The 24386-nt window shown below is 57.4% G+C and overlaps 1 long non-coding RNA gene across 1 annotated transcript; it reads left to right on the plus strand.

Annotated features, from left to right (window-relative positions):
* The first annotated feature begins 8784 nt into the window (after positions 1-8784).
* LOC144229485 (uncharacterized) lies at positions 8785-18689 on the plus strand. Its single transcript, XR_013334494.1, has 5 exons — positions 8785-9002; positions 14734-14771; positions 15020-15155; positions 15360-15436; positions 18492-18689. It is a non-coding gene; the product is annotated as an uncharacterized LOC144229485 (long non-coding RNA).
* Positions 18690-24386: the final 5697 nt, after the last annotated feature.

Raw genomic sequence — 24386 nt, forward strand, 5'->3', positions numbered from 1 at the left:
CCATTCATCCATCTCTCCATCTGTCTCTCCAACCATCCATCCATCCACACATCCATCCATCCATCCATCCATCCATCCATCCATCCATCCACCCACCCATCCATCCATCCGTCCATCTGTCCATCCATCCGTCCATCCATCTGTCTGTCCATCCATTCATCCAACCATCCATCTATCCATCCATCCATCCATCCACCCATCCATCCATCCATCCATCCATCCATCCATCCATCCATCCACCCACCCATCCATCCATCCGTCCATCTGTCCATCCATCCGTCCATCCATCTGTCTGTCCATCCATTCATCCAACCATCCCTCCACCTGTCCATCCATCCATCCATCCATCCATCCATCCATCCGTCCACCCGTCCACCCATCCACCCACCCATCCACCCGCCCATCCACCCATCCATCCACCATCCATCCATCCCCCCGTCCATCCGTCCATCCATCCATCTACTGCTGTAGTCACAGTGCCTGGCACATAGTGTCCTCTCTATCTTTAATTTCTCAGATCAGACAGGCCACCGTGGTGCCCTGTGCTGTGGGCACTGGTGAGGAAACAACAGGTCAGGCTCCCTGATCTCTCAGGTGCTACAGGGTCGGAGGGCTCGAGAAGATATTGAGCAAGCCTTCTGGAAATAACAGGTGTCATACAGGTAATAAAGGCGATATTCGGGGCTCCATGAATGAAATCTGAGGCCCTGGTCTGCTGGGAGTCAGAGAAGACTTTCCCAGGAGGAGCCTGGGTGAGGAGAAAGGCCTTCCACATGGAGCTAGATGCCTGTGTGATGGCTGAGAAGCAGGGAGACCTGGCCCAGGTCTGTCCTGAGAACCCCCCCCCCAACTCTGCCCGCCACGTTCTAGAGCAGATCAGGAAACTTGGGAGATCTGAGAGGCCTCCGGGTCCTGCCTTCCCATTTTGTGGATGGGCAAATGGAGGCCCCAGGGGCCCATGGCACAGAGACAAGAGCTGGGTCCTGAATGGATCCTGGGTTTGCTGCCTGGGGGCTTGAGTCTCTCCCCAGAGGACGAAGAGCTCACTCCAGCCCAGAAACTTGAACAAACAAGCAGTGGTTTCAGCTCAGCGACTTCTGTTGGCGGCCCCAGGAGCGAGGTGCAGTGTCCCTTTAACAGAGGAGGAAGCCAGGCCTGGGTGGGTCTATGGTGAAGGTGCGCTGGGATTCAGACCCGGAGCCAAATGTTGGGATCTGGGCTCCTGCCCCTGGGCTCTCCCACCTGCGGAGCAGGAGACGGACAGATGGCGGGGGTGGCCCCGAAGGGATGGCCGGGCTGAGCCAGTTCTTCAGGCAGAGGAAGCCCCTCTGCCCCCATCCCCCCAGCCCGCAGTGGAGGGGGAGACAGCCGCCCCGGTCCCTCGCGCCCTCTTTCTTCCCGCCCCATTGTCTCCGGATTCTGGTTCCATTTCAGCATCTGACTTCACACAGCCCGGCCCTTTTGTGCAAACTGCAAAGGCCTTTTCTTTGTGATTATAATTTTTTTTTTTTTTTTTTTTTGGAATCCAGGATCTCTTGACAGGAAAATCGGCGCTTGAGGTTGAAGAGGTTTGCTTCCTTCTCCATGCGAAAGCCATTACGGGGCTGTCCGGGATGGAGCCCACGCATGTGTGTGCCCAGACGGTCCAACTCCCTTCCCCGCACCCTGGAAAAGTGTGTCCAGCTGTCAGCCTGGAGCCGGCCGGGCCGGAGGTAATGCAAACCAGGCCTGCGCGAGAAGCACATTCTTTAATCAGGGCTCATGTCTGCCCAGCCCCAGCCCGGCTTGCATCAGGGGCCTGCTCTTTCGTTCGGGGTGGGGGCTCCTTCGCGGCTGCAGATACAGCTTGGTGGGCCTGATGGCAAGAGAGTGGGGGGGGGAGGCTTCCTGGCTCCTCTGGGCCCCTCCGCTTGGCTGGGGCTTGAGGCCTTGGCCAGGCCTGCGCTGAAGGGGGTCAGCGAGACCCCGTGTGGGTTGGGGTGGGTAGGATGCAAAAAGGGTGCAGGGGAGTGGGGAGAGGTCTCAGGAGGGGAGGCACAGGAGAGGGGGCACGCAGAGGAAGGGTCGAGGGAGAAAACAAAAACACGCAGAGTCAACAGGACAGAAGAGTAAACAAGGCTGAGAGGGAAGAAAAGAAGGCAAGAAAGCGAGATCATTTTCCAGAAGGCTAATAATGAATGGGAGGTGTCCACACCGCCTGGGCCTGGCCTGCGTCCACGGGCCGGACCCCCTCCTGGTGCTGTGACCTTGGCCAGGACCCCTCCCTGCCCAGCCCTCAGAGTCCTCTGTGCAATGCGAGCATGCCAGGGCCTGTGGTCTGGAAGACCGGGGGGCGGGTGTTTGCAAAAGAAAGCGTGTCACTCAGGGCCCATGAAGTGGACGGCGTCCCGGGCCCCAGAGGAGCTGCCGCTCATGCCCTTGAGAGAAGCTGGGTTTCTGTATTTGCTCTGTGCCGTCCTGACCCCCGGCAGCCACAGACTGGCTGCTCCCAAGGCCAAAGGGACTGCGTGGGCGTGCACACACTGCGAGTGTGTGGGTGTGTGCGTGCTCCCCCCTAGGGACAGGTGCACCTCGAGACACCGTGGCACCTGGGGTCCCTGATCCCAGGGGACAGGGTTCAGGCCCCTCCCTCGTCTCCAAGGCTCCAGAGGCCTCTGGTTGAGGCTGGTGGCCCCCCGTGGCCTTGCCGGGCCTCTGCCCTCTCCCGCGGGGACAACCGTCCCGACATAAAGAACCCAAGTCGAGGATGGTCCTGGGGGACGTGGAGGGCAGGGGGACAGTGGCAAAGGGGGCTCAAGGTCAGGGTCCCAGCTGCGAGCTGCTTTTCCTCATCTGGGAAATGGGTGGGGCAGGGCCCCACGGGTACCTCGCAGGTAATAGTGGCTCCTGGGCCCCCTGCACGTGCCCCGGCCCTGGCTGGGAGCCCTGCACGGGGAGGCCACACCTGCCTGGCTCACTTTGTGACCCGAGCACGTAGTAGGCACGACAAATACAAGCATCCCTCTGCTGGCCCCCCTCGTCGCAGCAGGGTCCAGGAACGTCCGTGTCTCGCTGTCCCTCGGGGCCTCAGTTTCTCCACCGCAAACTGGGTCTAGGTGTGCCCGGGTCGCTGGCCTGTCCGGCACACAGGCGGGATGAGGGAAAGGCGGAACTCCAGCTGAGGGCGGGGAGCTTGTTCCGCTGCTCAGAGGAGCACTGGATCAGGAGTCTGGAGATCGGGGGCTGTGCCTGCACTGGCTGCAGAGATTCAACGGGATGTTTCCCATTTGTGACAGGACTGGCTCACGGCCTCTCGCGGGCCCCGGACCCTGGCCCCGGCACCCCGGCTCTCTTTTATGTTCTTTTCGCCTCCCCCCTGGGGCGGCCTCACCACGGCCTCATGCCGCCCTCCATTCATCCTCACAGAGGTCACGGGTGGGGGCGGGGCGTCTGTAATCTAACGCTGGCCCCAGGGACAAGGGTCAGGAACCAGGAGGCCAGCGAGTCAGGGAAGGCAGGGTTGGGGCGGGGGGGACGNCCTCTCTGCTGTCTTGGGAGCTCACCTCTGATTCTCCATCAGACTGCACCCAAGTCGTGTGGCCCTGGGCAAATCATCTGGTCTCCCGAAGCCTCAGTTTTCTCCTCTGCACAGTGGGCTCAGGAGAGGATCCAATGAGCCCTTGTATTCCCTACAGGGCTGGATGGATCCTCGGTTCTTACATTTCACCAACTCCGGTGACTGTCGAGAACTAGACGATCAAAGTCCCAGCTAAGGAGAGGATGGGCCAGGACTTAAAACCGGTCCTATGTATGGTTTCTGACTGGTGGAGGTCAAGAGTCAAAGTCCCAAAGGAACCTTTCCCTCAGTTCCAGGAAGAGGGTGAGTTGTCTCCCCCTCACAGAAAGGGGGCGCCCCTCTGGGCCGCTGCACCTCTTCCATTACCAGCTTGCAACTTCCTGGAGGTGGCGCTTTCAGTCCCTGATGAAGATTTATAGAAATTACCAACATGAGAGAGGCAGGGAAAAGCATTTTTTGGGCCGTGGAACAGCATATGCAAAGGCACAGAGTCCTGAGAGATGATGGTGCTTGCAGAGAAGGGTGTGGTGGTTTTGTGTGCTGGGGGAAAGGATGCTTAAGGGAGTAAAATAGGAGTCTGTGTCGGGGGGTAGGGAGCGGCAGCCAGGCTGGAGTGCATTTCTGGCTGTTGGTGCATGGTTTTTGTTTTTGTTTTTGTTTTCAATGTTTATTTATTTTTGAGAAATACAGAGACAGAGTGTGAGCAGGGGAGGGTCAAAGAGAGAGGGAGACACAGAATCTGAAACAGGCTCCAGGCTCCGAGCTAGCTGTCAGCACAGAGCCCGACGCAGAGCTCGAACCCACAAACTGTGAGATCACGACCTGAGCCGAAGTCGGATGCTCAACCGACTGAGCCCCCCAGGTGCCCCTGCTGGTGGATGGTTTTAAGTAGAATCCCTTTTAGAAAATCCTTCCCGGAGGCTGGATGGATACATAGTTGGCAGGGATGGGTCTGGATGGGGGAGACTAGTTCCGGTGGGTGGCTACGGAGTAGGAGAGTATGAGAGCCAGGCGTTCAGGAGAGAGGAGTTGGAGGCCAGAGATGTTTAGGAGTGGAGTTTATAGCACAGCACCTGTAAGGGGGAAGGTTATCCAGAGGCAAGTTGAGGGTAATGCCCAGACTGCTGGCATGGGCTTCTGGGTAGAAGGGAGAAGCATTCAGTGAGAAGCAGCTTCAGCGGACAGTTGGGGGACAAAGAAAGTGAGTTTAGGGTGGGCACATATCAAGTGCCAGGAGTTGGAGAGTGTATCGGTAATCTACGACCCCAGTAATGCTGCGTCACAAGTGGTCACAAAAGTTCAGTTGACTTCAGTGATCAGTTTTTACTCAGCGGGGGGTCAGCTCTTCCCCGCATGGCACGGTCAGCCTTGGCTGGGCTTGCTCAAGGTCCCGGAGCGGGCTGGCTTCATGGGATGGCTGGGGGGCTTGGCTCGGTTCCACATGCCCCGCCCTCTGGCAGGCCAGCCGGAGCGTGTGTGCATGGCCTCGGCCGAAGCACAAAATCGAGAACGAGCCCAGTCACACAGGTGTTGGCAGCCCGATGGCCAAGCAAGCCGCTGAGCCCAGAGTCAGAGGAGAGGGCACTGTGAGGTCACTTGGTCAAGGGCGTGGGTCTGAGGAGGGGGCAGCCATTGGACATGACAAACCAGGCGTGTGGGAAGCCCGTGGCTGTGGGGTGTCCGGGACTGAAGGTCTGAGGCTGTTGGCCAAGGAAGTGTCCGGAGCCCGGGAAGGAGAGGGGCTTTCCCGGACAGCAGGGTGGCTGAACGAGGGGCTGGGCCCCTGAACCACCCTCCCTCCCCTTCCTCTTCACCGCCCAGCCCTCCTCTGCCATCTTGTGAGAGAGGAAAGCTCAGAGCTTGGCAGGCAGAGGGAGGCCTCACCTGGCATGCACATAATAGGTGTTCAAGAAAACCACGGTGGCAGGAACGCAGTGAGGTGGCGGGGTGTTCACCCTCTGGGGGTCAGCAGGCGAACTCCGGAGCCAGTGGGCACCATGAAAGGCTACGGAAGGCAGGGGACCCAGGGGGGACATGCCTGGAACAAAAATGGCAGCACAGTTTCCGACCAGAGCACCGCGTGACTGGATGAGCTCACTAGTTGTTTCCACGGCTCCAGGCCCTTCTGGTAGATCTCCGTCCACCCTCCCAACGGCCCCAGGAGGATGGACATGGTGTCCCATCTTGCAGGTGGGGAACCTAGAGGTGGCAAAGCCTGAGGTCATGTGGCCAGTAATATGGTGGAGCTTGGAGTCCGGTCCAATGTGCCCGGAGCTGGGCCGGCCCCTCACAGCCCCCAGCCCCGCCTCTGGGTGGCTCCCTGCTCTGTCATGTGGCACAAAAGCTGTGGTTTGGGGAGGGGGAGTGTTTAGTGAGGCGGCATGCCTGCACGATGACCCCCCACAGAGCCACCCAGGCCTCCCCCTCAGCCAACACTGGTTCCCTGGGAGGGTTTTGGCTTTTTTTTTAAGGCAAGAAACAGCAGGAGAATCTCCCTCCCGCCGCTCCTTGTATTTCCTTTATAGTTCCTTTTGTTCTATATTTAATTTTTTGTTTTAAACCCAGTTGAAGAGAGATGGGCGAATCACCGACGGTTATTGATTTATTATTTATGGAGAATCATACGTTGCTTTAATCGTGTCTTCTGGTCCCTTCTCTATTCTACATAGTTGAAGGACAGCCCAAGGAAACTGTCCGAGGCTCTTGGTGGCGTTTCTGTTTATTTCTGCACTGGCACCTGTTGGAACCAAGCCAGGCTCATGTCTGGGGGTGAGCTGGCCCTAGCTGCTCCCACAAGGGCGGAGGTGTGACCGGCCTCGGCGGAAGGAGTGGGACCAGCCCGGGGTACTCCCTCTTTGGTGTCATGGTGTGGCCGTCCGGTGTCACTGAGGGTGTTGCGAGGCCACTCGTTGGTGCCATGGCTAAAACGGCCCCACCTCCGTGTTCTCTGGTTACTCTGGCTTCTCCGTCCACTTTCTACAGTTGCCAAAGCTCACTTTCAGGAGTACCTGCTGCCTCCCCTCTGCAACACTCACTGCCAAATAGGAGCCACCTTCCAAAATAATAATGCAAATAATAACGATTCACGACACCTAAGGGCTGACGTTCACTGAGAGCTTTGTGGTAGGCAAATGCCAAGTGCCTCCAATGAATCTCCTCATTCGGACTCAGCCCCTTGAAGTGGGTTCTTTGAAGCCAAGCAGAGGTGATGAACTTGCCTGGGGAAGTGACAGAATGGGGCTGGGGCAGGCTGTTGAGCCTGAGCACTTATGTAGGAGTCCATCCTGTCTGCCTGGAGGACCAGAGCAGGCAACGGAGGGAGCCGGAGGGATGCAGAAATTCACTCTGGGTGTGCCCATTGCCCGGATGTAGGGCTGAGGGGGCCCCCTGGTGCCGGGCATGGTAAGCCATTGCGCCCACCCTCTGTCCGGAGTGCTGTCGACCACAGCCATCGCTTCATGTGCTGGCACGGTACTGCCGGACAGAGGATGCTTCTGGAAGCCACAGAATGTGTGAGTGTGAACGTATAAGAGTGTGATGGTGTGGGAATGCAGGCGTGACTGTGTGAGTACTAGCGTGCAAGCAAGTGTGCGGCTGTGTGGCTGATGCAGACTCGTGTAAGGATATGAGTGTGTTTGAGTGCTAGGATGCATGTGGACACGTGACTGAGCATGTGAGTGTGAGTGTGCATGCATGAGTGTGTTTGTGTGTGAATCAGACACATAAGGATGAGCCTGTAAGCATGTGGGGCTGGATGCAGAGAGAGTGCATATATGTATGAGTGTGTGTGTGTGCGTGCGCATGTGTGTGGTCGTGTAACTCGGGAGGCACTGCTTTTCCTGTGGTTGTTATTCCCTTCGCTAGCCCATGATGACCCTAGGTCTGTGCCCCGCCCCATTCCCCAAAACCCCAAAGACCACAGTCCATCCATGACGTATGAACTGGGTAACTTAAGGCCAGTCACTTCCCCTGCCTGGGCCCGTTTCCTCACCTGTACCACGGGCTTACCCCCGTGCCCGCCTTATGGGGTGGCGGTGGGGAGCTGGGAGCTGGTAGGCACCCCTCGATGGTGCCCGAGCTCGCGACTGCCATACAGAGCACTTCTTCCTGTGGAAGGACATGTTCTGAGCCCCCTGAGCTGTACGGAGCGCAAGCCCGCTTGCTGCCTGAACACGATGCACAGGCTTTTCTTCAAATGCACCCTGGCTCCTGGGCTCAGGAATGGTGTGTGGAGAGGTACCGAGTCCCCGAGGGGATCATCTGGGCCTCGGGGCTCTTGCTGATTTAGCCCCAGTGCTCACAGCAGACGCTGTCCCTGCTGAAACAGATGGCTCTCACTCTGTCCCCGAGGCCTTTTGCTCTTCCACGGAGAGCATCCTGGTAGACATTTCCCAGAGGAAACGTGTGTGTTAGGTGCTAGTGCTGGCAGTGAGGGAGAGCCACTAGGCTAACGGAGAGAGAACATTTGACAAAGGAACCAGTTTGCTCTGGCAGTCCAGGAAGCCTTCCTGGAGGAGGTGATGCTTCAGGCAAGAGCAGATGTACGGTGAAGAGTCAGCCAGATTAAGGAAGGTGGGCAGAAGAGCATCCCAGGCAGAGGAAATTGTGAGTGCAAAGGCCCTGGGGCAGGAGGAGTGGGGGGCATGTTCTAGGAATAAAATGGACTAGCGCACAGGGCTGGGTGGTCACAGCTGGGGGTTGGTGACACCATGATTAGACTCACACTTCCAGAATCTCCAGTGGCAGGCGTGGACCTAAAGCCCTTCGATCTTGTTCTTGCAAGCATCTTTAAGAGAGTAGGTGGGTGGATATGCTGGGGTAAAGATGGTTGCAAATTCTTTTCTTTAAAGTTTATTTATTTATTTTGAGAGAGCGAGAGAGTGCAAGCTGGGGAAGGGCAGAGAGAGAGGGAGAGAGAATCTCAACCAGGCTCCGTACTGTCAGTGCAGAGCCTGATGTGGGGCTCGAACTCACGAACTGTGACATCACAACCTGAAGCGAAAGCAAGAGTCAGACGCTTAACCGACTGAGCCCCCCAGACGCCCGCAGACTGTGGCAAACTCTCTGCCAGTCCTGCGGTCAGGAGATGGGGTCCTTGAACCTCCATTTTATTCTGGGCGGGGCTTATAGTTTGCTTTGACCAATCAGAAGTTTGGAACTTTTGAAGCTGGGTCACAATGCTAGGTGGCTTGCACCTGGGTCCCACGAACTCTTGTTCTGGGAGCTGAGCCACCCCCTTGGCTCCTCTATTAGCTCCGGGGCCCTGAGCAAAAAGCCCTCTCTCTGTGGCCCTTCGTGTGTCTGCCAATCGGTGATGATTACACTTCCCAGGTGACTGTAAAGTGCCTGGTTCACGTGCTGGCACACCGCTGTCCCCAGTGACAAAACAGAGCCCGCGGGCAGACGGCGCCATCCACGGACCAACGAGAAAAGTTTCCAGCAACAGGTCTGTGTCTCTTAGGACTGACAAGGCCGTGGGGCGACCCCCACCCCCCATCCCCGGCCCTCGCCAGGAATGGTTTGCCCATCTGCTGAAGAAAACGGTGTGGAATATGGTGATTACAGGCAGCCAATCAATTAGCCCGTGTTCAGTAATCTGATCATAGCAGTCAATCAGTGATTGCCAATCTGCATATTTATTCAGTATCATTAATTATGCATCATGCAGCATTAATCCCCATAATATGCATGTGTGCGCATGATGGAACAAGGCTTCGGATCCGATCTGGGGAGGAAGCTTGAAGAAGCCACTGGAGTGGTGCGTGTGTATGTGTGTGTGTGGTGGTGGGGACCTGGGGGTGCAGATCTCACATGGTGGCTGCCAACTGGCATTGAGCTGGAGTGACGATTGCCTTTGTATTGACCACGGAAGCTGGACCTGATCACGCTTCTTGCTTGAACCCGAGGTTGCAAGCCGGCGGCTTGCAGAGCTGACCCGGCCTGCCGAAGGGTTTGTATCTGGCCCGAACCATGATCTGAGAAACCAAAAGTGGATGTACTGCATTTAGTCCAGCCATTTCACTTTGCCACACTCCTCACCTCTCCCTACTACCTAACACACCACCTCCTTCCCTCCCTGAGTTTCCTGCCTGGCCCCTGTGCTCATTTGAATTGGCCATCTATAGATCAGGCTTCCCCAGCCTTTTAAAAATGACTGTCCTACTAAAGGAGCCCTTTTAGAATTTTCCCCTGTCTGTCTTTCTCTTCCACCTGTGACATTTTCATACTGCAGATATATTAGATATTTACTTACGGACGGTATGTATATATGTAAGATTTTTTCACCCCAAGGAATGAACTTCACCTCTGATGAGAATGCACGCTCTAGGTCACAAGGTCTCTGCCTGCCTCTGGTGGTTCCCACGGTGGAGCAGGGGTAAGCATAGGCTTGGCAAAAAAGTGATTTGGTAGTTATACACAGTTTTCTTCTATATTCCGCTGCATGAACCCTCCGTAGCAGGCCCGCTGCTCTCCTTACTTCCCCTGAATTAGCCCTGGGCATTCCACATCCCACTCATGTGGCCACGCTGCCCCTCCTCCCTCCCTCCTCTGCCAGGAGGGTGTAAACCCCCAAGACCGAGGTCAAATGCTGCCCCTCCCCCAAATATTCCAGGCTGATTGAAACAACTATAGGTGAGTATTATAGTGTCAGAGAGGCAAGCTTCTCAAGGAGACGCAATTTCTCAACTTGCATTTCGCAGATGAGCAAACAGAAGCTAAGAGAAGGCAAGGGACTTGCCCAAGTCTGCACAGCAAGTCAGGAAGCAGTAGGCACCATGAGCAGATTTTTAAGGCTAGAACTTTCTATCTGCCCCACTTACCCCCTAAGGCGGGTTTATTCAGCCTTGCCTCATCAGGGGCTGGCACAAGCAGGCAGTGCCTGTGAAGAGCCCCCAGGCACGGTGAGGCATTAAAACATGCCTGACAAGTCCTGTAGGAAAACAAGCAATTGTAGTTCGGGGTAGTGCAGCTTTTCTTGAACTTGTGTTTGATCACAGAACCTGTCTGTGACTGCAAAACTCGTTACGTGGCGTGCATGGGGGCACCAGAAGATAAGATTATTTATAGTCTTAAAATAGCTCCAAGCTGGGGTGCCTGGGTGGCTTAGTCGGTTGAGCGTCCGACTTTCGCTTAGGTCATGATCTCGTGGTTCGTGGGTTCGAGCCCCGTGTCGGGCTCTTTGCTGACTGCCAGCTCAGAGCCTGGAGCCTGTTTCAGTCTGTGACTCCCTCTCTCTCGGACCCTCCCCTGCTCATGCTGTCTCTCTCTCTCTCCTAGAAATAAATAAAACATTAAAAAAAATAAAAAAAAAAAAATAGCCCCAAGCTGGAAATGACCCAAAATGCATCAATAGTAAATAAAGTAGAGGAACACTGACATGGTCACACAATGGGATATGAGGCAGCAGTGAAAATGAATAAGCGATAGTTCCTTGCAACAACAAGGGTGAATCCCACCAGGTGCTGTTGAAGGGAAGGAGCCAGACACAAAAATCATAATGATGTCATTAATGCTACCACCATTAGTATCCTGTTTCTATAAAATCCAGGCAGAGGTAAAACTAGAACCACGCTGCTTTCAGGTCTAAAGCAAACCAAAGGAAACAATGATCACCAAAGTTGGGAGAGTGAAGCAATCTCCTGCGGGGAGGGGCAAGCAGGTACTTCTGAGTTTCTGTTACTGGTTTGGTAGTTACGTAGGTGTTTGCTTGATGATTCCTGAAATTGTACGAAACTGTGTTTTCTGCCCTTTGCTGAGTGTGAGTCGTATTTTGGAGTTGAGATGATAAAAAAAGGTCATGCTGCCTTTGTCCCAAAGAACGGACTCTGGTGTCAGGTGTGGAGGCCGGGAGGCCAGAGAGGAGGCACCCAGGTGGGAGATGATGCCAGCCTAGACGGGGGTGAGGATGCCTGGGATGGACAGAAGCAGAGGGACTGGAGAGGGACTCCGTGGGTGGTTTGGCACCCGGCCCCCACCCCCGGCAAGCTCATCATGGATGTGCTTGGCCCCCTGACTTTTAACCACACCCTCTGGGAAGCTCTTCGCCATAATCCTTGGTCGTGAGAAGGGGATGCCAGGTTGGCCACCCCCAGTGTGCCAGGCCACGGGGAAGAGGATGTGGAGAGCCTCGGAGAGCCCCACGGAAAGGCAGCCAGGAAAAGAGACAGGGGAATTGAGTGTAAAGAGAGAGTGGTGAAGAGGCTGTCCCTCAAAGCTGTCAGCATGGGGGCCCTGGGCGCCTGGAGGTCCCCGGGCTGTCTCTCGGGACCGCTTTCCTGGCCAACGTGCACAGGTGGGGCGGTGGGCTGGCCTGTGCAGATGTGGTCGGAGTCGGGGGCCGCGACCGAGGGCCGGACCCAGCCCCGGCCCCCCGGGCCCCTGCCAGCTTGTCTTTTCTAGCTCTGTCGCCCATGCCTCCCGGGGATGGCTGCGATGTTTTCTGTCTGGCCGGGCCCTGCCTGGCCGCGCTCGGGAACACAGGCCCCTCCAGAGGTGGCCCCCGAGTTGGTCGGGCCGCCGGAGCCCTGACAAACTTTTGAGGGGAGCGGGCGTCTGGGCCCAGCTGTGTAAATGTTTTTGGTTTTCCTGCTGAGGCTGGGGGTTGAGTCTATGCCAAGATAAGCCTCGCTCAAGTTTTCTTTGGCAAGGCGGCCGGCTCAGGAATGTCAGGAGAACTTTCCAAATGCGATGGTTTGTCTGTGCGACCTCAGGCCGAGAGCCGAGCCCCGGGTCCACGGCGCTGTCCCCTCGCAACTGAGTCCCCAGCTAGAGTCTCGGAGCTCCAGCCCGGAATGGCCGGGCGGGGCCGTTTCGCCGCTCTCCCTCCGCCTGCCTGCAGGGTGGGGGGCTCTCCGTGGCTGCCTCCAGCGGGCACGGTCAGGAAGGTGGCTTTCAGCAGCCAGAGGGTGGGGGAGCCTTCTGGGGGGGGGGGGCTGCATCAACTCCGTCCCAGGCCCCGGCTGGGAGAGATTGGGAGGAGAGCCCGCATCACCACTGGGAGGCGGGTGTTTACCTCTGGTCGAAGTCCATCTGCTTAGCTGTGACTGGGTGGATCTCACGGACCAGAACAATCTACAGCAGGGCTTTTCAATGCAACCCCCTCCCCCCTCAGCGGCGGGCCGACTACCTCAGTGAGGAACACTGGCCAGGAGTGAGGGGGTACGGACACGCGGAGACTGGGGCAGAGCGGGGAACGTCAGGCCTCGGCTGAAGAGGTGGGTGTTTCTCAGCTCCAGCCTGGCCTTGGCTCTGGGTGAACGTGATTCCGACGTGGCTCGAACTTCTGAAGCCCCGAGGGACCCAGAACTCTGTGAAATCTCCCGATCTTTAGATGTTGGCAACTAATTCAATTTTTAAAAAATGGACGAAGGACCTCGTGAGCCAAACAAAACACATCTGGGAGTCAGATGAGGCCTCCAGACCACGCATGGAGACCTCTGGCCTCCCGTTTCCGAACCCACGACTGCACGCCGAGTGGACGGCTGGAAACAGTGGTCCCTCCGAGAACAGCAGCAACAGAAACCTTCTGTCCACACTCCGGGCGGACATGGCGCTGTGCGCCAAGCACTTCGCAGACGGAGCTGCGTGGAGTTCTCACGTCAGCCTGCTGGGCAGACAGCATCGTGCCCACCTCACAGACGGGAAGACTCAAGTCTCAGAGAAGGGATGCGGCCTGGTGAGGGCACGTTGTTAATACGTGGCCGAGCGAGGGATGCGATTGCGGATCTGTCCCACTCCCGGCGGGGGGCTAAGGTCAAGATTGTTGCTTTTGCTTTTTGTTTACTCACTGCATTCCCATGCGCTCTCCTATGCACGGGCCCCTGTGCTATGCGCATTACGAGGCTTAAATGGGGGGGACACGTGCATGGAGTGGCTTTCAGTTCGTTGGCCTCTCTTATTACGACCTTATTATTACCAACATGCACCTCCTGACATGGCGTGTGGCCTGCAGGGGCCGTGGAGAACTGAGGGTAGGAAGGAGGTGGTCAGAATATAAGAAATGTGTAGCTTCTCCTTCGATGAGGCCCAGCCTCGTGGGTCTCAGGCTTCGGTGGACACCCCCCACCCCGGCCATGATCCCGGCATTGCCCTCCTTTCCCGTCTCCAGTCTGCAAAATAAGCAACAGCGTGGCCCAGCTTAGAGTTGTGGACAAAACAAACAAAAAAGAAAACAAAACAAAAAGAAACCCAAAACAAAACAAACAAAAAACCTCCACTCACGGTGGCAAAGCTTTAGATGGTGAATACCAAGGAGGAGGTCTTGACCATCTTGGTCTCCCCAGGGGCAAGTGTGCCAGCCAGTTCAGGCTCTAGTGGGCTTGGGGACAGGCCAGCCCGCCCGCAGTCCCAGTCAGACAGGCGAGAGTGGCACCAGCTGTGGCCCTGAGTCCTTCTCCGTGGGCTCAGAGGAGTTTGGACAAAGGTCCCCAGAGCAACCTGACACTGACAGCTGGCGGAGCCAGCCTGCGACTCCAGCCCTCTCCTGCTCTCAAGCCTGGGCTGGCTCCCCGTTGCCTCTGACATTCCCCACAGCGAGCCTGGGACAAGGGAGCGAGGGAAGGAGCGCCCAGCGAGAGGCACCGGGGCGTCTCTCCCCGATCCACCTGCTCGGCTTCGGGCCCACGCGGAGGGCAGTTTGGGTGAAGCTGGGCGGAGAGAGCCCGGACCTGACATTCTTGCAGAATCCCGGGGGAGCCAGGGGCTGGGGACCCCCAGGAGAGAGGCGAGGCAGACCCGAGTCCTGGCTTCGCGGTTTTATCCTGGTCCCATTTTGTGACAGCTTGTACGGGAGGGGTGTCTGCACCAGCCTGGGCCGCTGTACCGAATCCGCGGACCGGGCGGCTGAGCGGCGGCAATGCCTTTCTCACGGCTCCAGAAGCCGCAAGTCTGAGGTCAGGGCGCCAGCGGTCAGGTTCTGGTGAGATCTCTCTCCCGGGTTGTGGACGCCACTTTCTTGTTTCCCCATGTGGCAGAGAGCCAGGCGAGGAAGCACGCCCTCTCCTGACCCTGTGAGGACAGGAATCCTAACCTCTTGATACCATCACGCCGGGGTGGNTGAACACCCATCCCGACAATGACAGCCACAGTGACTTACGTTCACTGAGCGCTTATTGTGTGCTGGGCACCATGGAATAGCATCGGATCCTGATGCTTGCCTTATTATTCCCATTCTACAGAAGGAGAAACTGAGGGTCAGAGAGAAGTCATGTAGCAGGTGAGAACGTGAGCCAAGCGCATTTGCATCCAGACACTGCTTTTCCGAGCACGTCCTGTTCACATAGTCCTCGATGGATGAGACATCCACTGCCGTCCCCACATCACGGGTGGGAGAAGAGGCCCCGGGGAGGCCCATCCGCAGGTCGGCAGCGATGTGGAGCAGACCCGGGACCCAGGTCCTCCGCCTCCAACTAGCATCCCACAGCCCATGGTTCATAATACTGATGGTCCCCACCCACCCATTAGATGCAGTAAAGGCTGATCAGACAAGAACATCCCACCCAGGAGGGTCTGGGGGGGCTCCCAGAAGCCCCAGGCTGCAGATGCACACCCCCGCCCCCAGGAGCCGTTCCAGAGCCCGGAGCCCAGCCAGCCTCCAGAGGTGGGTGATCCGGAATCGGAACACAGGGCTCTTCCAGGGAAGCGTAATGAGCAGGGAGTGAGCTGATAGATATGCTAATTTCATTATTCATGTACATAATTACAATCTAGAAGTTGGCAGCTTTCTAGGTAATGACAGGAGGGAAGGGGAAATTTACCTAACTTTTGTAATATATGTGTGGCATTATTTAACTCTTAAATTAAGATCGGGGACCTAATTCATCCCACAAGGCCGGCGGATGTGAGGCAGCAACGCAGAACTTCATCATACCCGTCCGCCGGGTAATGTTCCTTCCTCCCACCAACATCTATACTGAGTGCCAGGGCTCCTGCTACTTTGGGGGCTTGTGGTAGTGATGGAAGCCCCCGCCCCTGCCCTGGGCATCTCCTGGTCCAGGACACAGATAAGTAAAGCAAGAAGTCGACGGCACGGGGCCAGAGGGGTAAGACGAGGGAAGGGCAGGTAGCTGGGATGGGGGCAGTGGTGGGCACAGAAAGGGCTGCCCACTTCACCCTGGGGAGGCAGAGAGGGAGTCAGGGAGGACTTCCTGGAGGAGGTGGCAGCATTTGAATTGGTTTGAAAGGTGGTGGGGACCAGTCATCTGTGCTAAGAGAGGAAGTGCCTTAGAGATGGGGGGGGGATCAGCCTGGCCAGAGGCGGCGCTGGGGGCTGTTCTTGACGACGCTGGGCCAGAGCCAGGGGAGCTCTGACAGTGAGCCCCTCTGGATTCCAATCTTACAACCCTCCGGGAGCCCCTGCCTGCTGGTGGCCAAGTCGGGGATCTGCAGCCCCGCCCCTAACTGATAAGGTCTGGGACAGGGCAATGGGCCGAGGGCTAAGGCCCGTTTGGTGCCTGCTGGCCCTTGGCCAGGCACCCAGCTGGGGGGAGGGGAGCGGGACTCAGGCCAAGGGTGAGTTTGGAGCCCGGCCCCTCAGCCCTGGGCGGGGGCCCTCCTGGAGGGGGGCCCCTGCCGCCCCAGCAGCCTGCGAACAAAGCCAGCCTTGGGCTTTTGCCCAGCTGGGCGTGGGGGCTCTGCAGAGGAGCCCGGGCGCACTGGGGNGCTGTACAAACACAGGCCGGGGCCGGGAGGCGGCCGGGATGCGAGAGGCCGTCCGTCCAGCAGCCCCTCGCCCCACGCCTGCGCCCGCAGACACTGTCCCGGGGGAACACGTGCGCGCGGCCCTGCAGGGGCGAAGCTGCTGGGAGCGCGTGTGCGTGCGTGGGCCCGTCCGGTGGGCGCGTGTGTGCACCGCGTGTCAGGTGTGGGCCCCCCCGCGGAGCCCGGGCACCCGAGTGTGATGGTGAACGGCAGCGGTGTGCGCGTGCGGGCGTGTGCGTGGCGCCTGCACACGTGTGCGGCACACGTGGGAACACCACGAGGCACGGCACGTTTGCACACGGGTGTAAGGATGGGCGCGCGGTGGTGCGGCCCGGGTGGAAGTCGGGCTGTGCGTGTGCGCGTGGGGGGGTGACGGTGGCCGCATGAGATGTGCAAGGTGTGTGTGCGGAATGTATGGGGTACGCACGCGTGGCGCTGACTGTTTTCCACGTGTGGGTAAAGTATGCGTGTGAGATGGTGTTGGCGTGTGTGTGTGTGTGTGTGTGTGCGTGTGTCTGAAAGAAGAAAGGGCTCATTTGTGTTGTCCCGGCAAGTGAAGGTCTGATGTCCCCGCCCCCCGCAGCCCCAGCCCAGGGCCCCACTCGGTTCACACACGGAGGGGCCCATCCACTGGGCGAGGGGCGAGGCCGGGGGGGACCTCCGGAGGCGCCCCAAGGGGTCACCACCCGCCCCTCCAGCCACCCTCCCAAGTCTTGCCTGAAAGCTAAGACTTTTATATCGTATAAGAAACCAGAGGACCCTGGGATTTATTAGGACCACTGAGTGGACCACTTGTCTGAGGCTCCCCGAAGTCAGGAAGCTTCCGGAGCGAGCAGGAACCCAAGGCAGAGCAGGAACCGAGATGGGACTCGCAAACCCACGGCCGGTCCCGCTCGCTCCCCACCACCCTGCACCCCTCCCGGCCTCCCTGTCTCCACCACACCCTCTTCCTGGGGAAGGTGAGGCTGCTGGAAGATTCAGGATGAGTCTGCATTTCTCCAGGTTAAAATGGAGACTCGGGGAAATTTATATGATTCCACTTTCCTCGTCTCTCTGGATCCCCTCATCGAGCCAGTAATGTATTCCCCTTCTTGCTAACACACTTTTTAAAATGTTAATAGACTGTAAATTACTTTTCTTTTTATACTTCTTAAAATAAGCGTTTCCTCTTGTAGATGGCAAGGCGACGCTGGAGTTACGGGCTTGGTTTTATTACTGTCGAGATGAGATGGACTGGAGAGAGCTCATACAGCTTTTATAGGAACTATTTTATTTATAAGAATTTTCCTAATGTCAGATGGATGTGACATGCCTGGTTTCTCTCTGCCCGGTCTTGAGAGAGGAGGGGAAGGGAGCCTGGCCGGGGCCTGGGTTGTATTTCTTTGCCCTGGAAACTCTGCACTTGTAGAGGAAATCTGTTCTTCAGCAATCCTCATCCGGTAGTCTTCCAGAGCCTACTTGCATACTTCTGGTGATGGGGAACTCACTCCTTACCAGGACAGCCGGTCTCCACTGAAAAGTGCCAACTCCTTTCCCACATGAGCGTCCACTTTATGGGTCCTAACTCTGTTTTCTGGAAGTAGAGAGGAAATCCCCACACACACCTTGGGAGACTCCCAGGGATCTGAAGTTCTGGGCAGGTTTCTTTGCGGCAGGACTTATCAGAGCCTTTAGATGCACTGTGACTTTCCAAAGGGGGTTCAGGAGACAGCATTTTACAAACTCAAGGGACGGGAACCATGGGTTTTCAAAGGGCATCCCAGAGAGTGTGTGTACCGAAGCTGTGTTGGCATAGCTCTGGGGTGGCAGATGCCACACAACAGGGCAGTGCCCACTAACTCAGAGAAAACCAGCATGTTGGCTCTACCTTAGCCGTTCCCCCCTGTGGCTTCTGCTCATCGTGCATGTCTCAAAATGGCTCCTCGGAGTCCCACCCAAGGATGCATTTGTCCCCGGATTCCCAGCGTGCTTCTGTGTGCTTTGCCTGCCCCTCGGGGCTCAGTTTCCCATTACGTACAACGAACAGGGCGAATCTGAGAGCCTTGCAAGTTCACCTGACCTGCTGGGAAGCTATGGTTTGCGGCAGGTGGATTTGGGCTCGTGAGACAGTCGTTGTAGACACGGGACCCAGCTCTGTCATGTATTTATTACCAATGGGAACTTGGCAGTGACTTTGCCTCTCTGACCTTCAGACTCTTCATCTATGATCTGTGATTCATCTCTGTCTCCCTCACAGGTCAGATGGAGCCCGAGCACTGGCACAGAGCAAGTGCTGGAGACATGCCTGCGGTTCGTTATGGATGAATTTTGGTCATAGCCTCTGTCTGCCAGCCCTGCCCCTGCCTCAGGACCTTTGCACACATGGCCTTTGCTTCCTGGAACACCCTTTCAGGCTGTATCTTCATGGTGGATGGCAGATGCCCAGTAAACAAAGCCTCTCCTCTAGCAAGGCCTGAACCCTGACTCTGTCCTGCCTTGAGGGACCAAGTGGTCTTAACCACGCGTCCGTCCCCAAATTCCCATTATAAAGCAGCTCGCTGCAGCCCCCATAGGAGGGTGGATGTCAGCTATGGGGTTGCCAATCATGTGCCCTGGCCTCCCAACCTGGCTGATGGCCCCCAGTGGGGGGAGGGCACCCCGGCAGAGTGCAGGCGGTGCGATCGGGGCACACTGCCGTCCTCCCCCCCACTTGCTCGGGCGGGCCACCAACTTAATCAATCTTGAACAATTGGCCACAGGCTTGTTTCCTTAAAAGTGATGTTACCTCTAATTATCTCCGACAGGAGGTGACGTGGGCTCCTTATTCTCTCTTCTCAGCTCATCAGAGCACGTGCAAGCACTGCGGCAGACATAATTGAATATCTTCTTTAAACCAACAGGCTGCAAGGGGGTGGGCTGGCCTCCCCGGGGCCGAGCAGCCGATCCATGAGGCCAGCCCCGGGCACCCGCCAAGGAAGGGCAGTCTCTTTGTCCCTGGAAGTCTCGGTTCACCCAAAAGTCACCTGGTGCCAGATTGTTATGTGCATAATATTCCGCCATTTGTTGTATCTTTGGGATGGGGGGGGGGTGTTGAAGTTGAGCCCCGGATAGCCTGGGTTCAAATCCCGGCTGGGCCACTTGTGAGCTGTGTGACCCTGGACAGCTTGCTGCACCTCTCTGTGCCCCGGTTTCCTGGGGTGTGGGTAGAGCAGTGGCGGGTGCATGGTACTGTCAGTTTCGGTGTGGGGGTGTCCTGGGCAGGGCAGGAGGGGGATTTCACGGAGGATCCGCAGGGACCCCGTCTGATTTGGGAGCCGTGTTTCAGGTTGTCCTCATGACTTTCCGGCTGACGTTCCCGGGAAATGGGTGAATCCAGTCGTGGCTGCAGAGAGACTCAGAGTTCAAGAGACAGAACTTGTGACCTAAAATGGTAAAGCAGCAAGGGCCCCAGAAAATCGTTTGGGCCTTTCAAGGGGGAAAACTGAGGCCCCAAGCAGGGTAAGAACTTGCCCAAGGTCACACCGGGAGATGGCGGTGAATTTGATAGAAACCCTGGGCTTCACAAAAATTGTCATAATAAAGAAGACGCATTTATTGAGCACTTCCTGTGTGCCTGATGTGTCTCTTATACGGTTTCATTGATCCCTTGCCACAGCCTTGTGAACGAAGTTAGTCCGAGTACCATCCCCATTTCTCAGATGAGGAAAGTGAGCCTCTGAGGGCCTGAGGGGCCTTCGGACTGCAAGTGCGGAGCTGGGATTGGAACCCCGGTGTGTCCAGGGCACAGGTGGCATTCCTGTCTCCTTGGATCTCTGATAGGGGCTTGGAGGCATGGGGTGGGGCTGGGACCCTTTCTGCCATTCTACAGAAAACCCTTGGTTTTCTGTCGGTTAATATATCGGGGCTCCTGATATGTGGAGCCACGACTATGAGGTGGCGATTTCACCCTTCAGCAAGGATGGCGTCTCTGTCTTCCGGGAAGATCTCTGCTCCTGACGGGCGGTGGTGGGGTCTCTCCCGACAAGCAGGGGGCTCCCAGCCCCTCCTGCATGGGCTGGACCTGTGGGTTCCCCTCCCGCCCGGGGTGCCTCCCCCCCAGAGGCTCAGGCAGCAGATTTCCATCTGTCAACCTCGCGGTGAAGGGTTTCCCTGTTCCCACCTGAATGTGACCCACGGGGCAGCCTGAGTCAGGGATCTGACACCAGCTCCGTGTCCCTCTAGCACTCGGCCTCAGGGCAGGCTGTCGGGTGGATGTTGGGAAGGAGTGGACTGCTCCCCTCCCCCCATAAGAGAGGATTGAGGTAGGGAAGGTCATTTTGTCCATTTCCCACAATACTTTGGCTTCTGCTGGGGGTGCCCGGATTCATTGCCTGACCATGACCTCCCAGCCCCCTCCCGGCCTGCAGCCCGGCCATCCACACCCTTCCCTTCCCATCCCTCAGCCCCAGATGCCCGCACGTGGGCCACCCCGGCCCCTCTGAAATTCCCAGTCTTGGCAGACGAACGTCTCTGAATAACTTAACAAGAATTGGTTTCTTGAGCAAGAGGGATGCTTGACGTCAGGGTAGAAAGTTCTGGGGGGAGGGCACTCCGTTTCCAGGCCAAGTGTTGCTCAGTGGGTCAGAGAGTTCAACACGTGTTCACTCCCTGTGGGGGCCCACAGGACACCACCCTCAGGAGGAGGAGGCGGTGTGGGCAGGTCGGGGTGCTCAAAGAGCACTGGACCCGGAGTCCTGAGAGCTGAATAACAAAGTGGGATAATAATAATGGGTGCCTGTCTGGGACCCTTTGAAGAAGAAATTCTCTACTGTCCCCATTTTGCATAAGGGGAGACTTAGGACTTTAGGGCAAGAGTGGCCCATCCCCGACCCCATGTAAGTGCGGGAGCCCTCGGAGCCCAGGCCTGCTTGAGTTCAAGTCCATGGGTTTCAGCCACGGGTTGCCCTTCGTTGGTCCATCTCAGGCTTTGGCAGTGACTGAGTGACCCTGGGCAAGTCACTTGCCTCTGCGTTTCCTCCTTGAACTCCGAGGGTGCTAGAGCTACCTGTGCCCCAGGGTGGCCCCTGTGTGTAGGGGGGTCCGCGTGCCCCACGGGTGCCTCAGTTTACTGCCATGCACCCACAGCCTGTGGGCTTGCTGCCCTTGTGCCCGAGCAGACAGGTGCGCGTGTGAATGCACACTCAGATGTGTGTGGGGCAGGTAAGGAGCCCCGGGAAGCCCTCAGCACACCCCAGCTCCCGGCCCCGTGCCTCGCACACCAGGTTGCACAAAGCATCTGTTGACTGGGTGGTTGTCTGCACACGCACGCGTGTGGCACAGACACACATGTGGGTTTGAGATGCGAGTGGCCACGCCACGCTGGCACACGCACCCTGGTGAGCTCTCATTCTCGCGTGAATTCACACCTGCTTCTGGATGGATCTCTGCACAGCCCTCCCTCCCATGAGGCCAAGGGAAGTACTTTCTGCTTAGGTGTGAGCTGGGTGCTATCACCCAGAGGGCCCATAGAAGATGGGCAGAAGGGGGGCTGGAGGCTCTGGGGCCGCACAGATCCGAGTTAGAACCCCCAGTTCCGCCACATGCTTGCTGTGTGACCTCAGCCCCTGGCTTTCCCCCTCTGAGCTTTGTTTCCTCATCGATAACAGGGGTTTAATCTCCGTCTCTCCCAGGTGCTGTTGCTAGGAAGTCACTGAGCGAATACATGTAGAATATTTCACCCAGTGCCTGGCGCACAGTAGGAGCTCCACTCATAGGTGGTTTTTTTTTTTAAATATTTTTATTTATTTCTAGGAGAGAGAGAGAGAGAGAGAGACAGCGTGAAGAGGGGAGGGTCAGAGAGAGAGGGAGACACAGACTCCGAAATAGGCTCCAGGCTCTGAGCTGGCAGTCAGCACAGAGCCCGATGCGGGGCTCGAACCCACTACCGCGAGATCATGACCTAAGCGAAAGTCGGATGCTTAACCGACTAAGCCACCCAGGCGCCCCCATAGGTGGTTTTTAAAAGTCTTGGTTACCACCTGAGTTTAGGGCTGGGCCGCTGAAGACGTCAGGCTAGGAAATGAATTTGTGGGTCTGCCCCATTCATTCATTCAACAAATATTAATTGGGAACTTTTATGTAACCAGCGCCTCTAGGTGTTGGTCAGAGGTGGGGGGCAGTGATTAAAAAAGACAGGGTCGCTGCACTCGCGGCTCTCACGTTCTCATGGAGGAGACAGGCGTGAGCTAAGGTACTGCATCAAATCATAATTCCAGCCTCCCAGGGGTTGGTCTGTGGGGGTGAGAATGTGTGATGGGGAAGGGCGTTGAGGCAAGTCAGTGCTCCAGCTGAGTGTGCAGGATGAATGAGACGTCAGTAAGTGGGGAGGGGGAGGGAAAGCATTGCAGCCGGTGGGAATAGCAGGTGCAAAGGCCCTGTGGTGGGCAGAACCCTGGTCAGGACAACTCCTGAGAGGAGGAAGGTCCGTGGGTCAGGAGGGAGGGGCAGCCTGGGTTGGGGGGGGGCTGGCAGGGACAAGCCCTTGAGGCCCCATGGGGTTTTGGCCTTTTGTTCTAAGACCTCAGGAGCCACCAACGATCTAAAAGAAGGAGGTGATGCTCAGATCTGGGTTTTGGAAAGCTTTCCGTGGCTCCCCGAAGCCTGGGTGGACAGTGGCTTCAAGACGGTGAGTGGGGGCAGGGGGGGGCACAGCTCAAGCGAGCCTGCTCAGGGCACTGGAGGCAGGGAGCTGGGAGGCCCCCTCACCCCGAGCTGGTGGGCTCATTTACATGATCCCAGCTTAATTCTCCCAGGGTATGCAAATGTATGCAAACCACAATCCAGGAGAGGCAAAAATAGCAGGGCGCATTAGCATCCCCCACGGGAATATTGTTTTATGCAAATGACTTGCTCCCGGGACCTGCTGAGTGGGCGGAAATGGAGGGTGCTGGGCTGCGAGGCCCAGGGAGTCCACCCCCCTGGCCTTGGCCCTCCTGCCCCCCCACCGCCAGACCCCTGGGCCCTGGACACGGGGTCTCCAGGCGGGAGGCTCCCTGACCCCATGGCCTCGACCCTCTGACTGTCTCATCCTCCTCCCTCGCCTCTTCCTCCTCCGCCCTCTCTACAATCCCACCTTCCTCTTTGCGTCTCTGATCTTTCTGGTGCCTTCTTTCCCCTCCCTCGGCTGCCTCCAGCGCTCCCTCCTCCGAGGCCTCTGTCTGCCGGACCCCCGCGCTTCCCCCCTGAGAACTGGCTCCGGTGCCCATCGCCAGCGCATCCTTCTCTCCTGTCTCTGTGACTCCACGTCCCTTTGTCCCCGTCTGTCCCTGAGGCCTCCTGTGTCTCCTCATCTCTCTCTCTGTCTCTCTCCCCTCCGTCTCTGGAAATGCATCTTTCCTGCCCTTGTCTTTCTGACTCTGGGTCCCTGTGTGTCTCGGCTGGTTTTATTTGAATTGGTCTCTTGGTCTCTTGTCCATTTTCCGTCCCGGCTTCTGCACAGCCTCTGGTCTCTACTTCCTTATCCTTCCGTTGCCTTTTTCCCTTGTCCACCTGCCCCCCCCCCCCGNGCCTTACAGACCTCCCTTAGGGGGTCCCGGAGACCATCCTGGGGCGTGGAGCAGCATCCCTTTGCGCATGCCTGCGTCAGGCGCTACTGGACCACGTGGAGAGGTTTCTGGAAACCCTCCACTCCCCCACATTCCGGCGGGCACTCAGACTCCCGACGGGAGCCCAGTCTGGCCGGCTGTGGGTTCGGGGAAATGACTGGGTCCCCCCAGATCTCTGGAAGGCTGAGCCCGGCCTCGGTGTGAGGGTGCCAGGCTGGATGGCCTGGGGTGTTGGGGAGACAGGGCAGCAATCAGCCACATCCTCCCCGGGCGCGAACGCATCCTGGCGGCAGACACGGTGGCTGCAGGGCGCCTGCGCATGGCTTCCTCCCTCCGAGTCTCAGCGTCTGTCTCTTTAAAATGGGTGCATCCTGGGGCGCCTGGGTGGCTTAGTCGGTTGAGCGTCCGACTTTCGCTTAGGTCATGATCTCGCGGTTCGTGGGTTCGAGCCCCGCGTCGGGCTCTGTGCTGACTGCCAGCTCAGAGCCTGGAGCCTGTTTCAGTCTGTGACTCCCTCTCTCTCTGACCCTCCCCTGCTCACGCTGTCTCTCTCTCTCTCCTAGAAATAA

The sequence above is a fragment of the Crocuta crocuta genome, unplaced genomic scaffold (genome assembly GCF_008692635.1).
Source record: "Crocuta crocuta isolate KB4526 unplaced genomic scaffold, BGI_CrCroc_1.0 scaffold348, whole genome shotgun sequence".
Lineage (NCBI taxonomy): Eukaryota > Metazoa > Chordata > Mammalia > Carnivora > Hyaenidae > Crocuta > Crocuta crocuta.